The following is a 1,387-nucleotide window of genomic DNA, read 5'->3' on the forward strand; positions in this document are numbered from 1 at the left end:
CCTAATTTAATTTTGCTTTAAATTTTTACAGTTTGAGAGGGCCCCCTGCCCCTTTCATATCCTCATTCCTGCATAGTCCGAAAAGCGGACGAAAATTTACTTGATGTTTCCCAGAGAAATTGCCTACGGATGGTTCTGTGTACCCGGCTGACTGACCGTATTTCAAACAGTAGGTTGTACGAAAAATGTGGTTCAATCCCGCTTTCTAGGGCTATAATGAAAGAAAGGTTGAGATGGTTAGGCCACGTTCTGCGGATGAAGGATGACAGATTGCCGAAGATTGTCCTTTTGGGCCAGCGGTCTGTGGCTATACGTAAAGCAGCTCGTCCTCGTCTGGGTCGGGTTATGTCATGAATAAAGATTTAAAGGAAATGGGAACTTCCTGGGAGGGTGTAAAGAGGGAGGTCTTGAATAGATTAGGTTGGAGGAGGAGCGTGCGTAGCTGTGTTGGTCTCAGGCTGCTTGGTTCTGCAATGAGTTATTAGTATAGCAGTAGTAGTAGTAGTGTGTCGCAAACCTACAAAAAAGTGACTATTTTCAGAATGAACAGTAAACTATAATAATTGAAATTCAAATGGCTTGATTTCTAATTGGGTGATTTCGATTGGATGAATTTCATAATGGCAATCATGTTGGCATGTATTGTAAAATATTGTAACATGAATCATGAAAAGCACATGCATTTTTTACCCTTTATTCCATTTCAATTAAATTCAACCCAGTTTGCTTTAACCTCCTCCCCCTATCACTGATAAAACCAAGGATAAGTAATCGCAATCAAACGCAAACTTTATGAGGAGATCGAAACGGTACTACAAACCTGTTTCGTTTTACTAGATGCCTTAGGTACTTTATCCAGTGATATCACAGTCATTATCCAAAGGACTGTCACAGAAAACTAAGTTTCCCGAAGTTAGGAATACTAGTTGCTCTCAAGGGAAACAGCAAGACAAATGTTAATCAAGTTCATACTTTGCGCAGATTCCTGCTATGATTTACTTTTTATTGAAAATATTACAACAACGAAATTGATCTTTTTGCTTATCCAAATTAAATAGAAACGTTAAGGACACCCGCAGACATCTTTTATGAGGATAAGGTAGGCCTCCAGATATATTCCTATGAGAGGGACAAAGATCCATAAAAAAAAACCAATTTCCCGAATAACCGAAATATCTATGCATATCTATATATTAATTTGGCCTTTCATAGAGGGGAATTCTGACTTTTTACCATCCCTCTATGACGTCCAGGGCCCGAGGTTAATTTAAGATTAATTAATACAAAGACTTGAGCACCTAAGATCACTAACCTCTCTATTAGCTATAAAAAAGGTTATAATTTATTCCAAATATCTGGTAAAAAGGCTTAAGAGGCTCAGATGGCT

This window comes from Artemia franciscana, chromosome 21 (assembly GCF_032884065.1).
Source record: "Artemia franciscana chromosome 21, ASM3288406v1, whole genome shotgun sequence".
NCBI lineage: Eukaryota > Metazoa > Arthropoda > Branchiopoda > Anostraca > Artemiidae > Artemia > Artemia franciscana.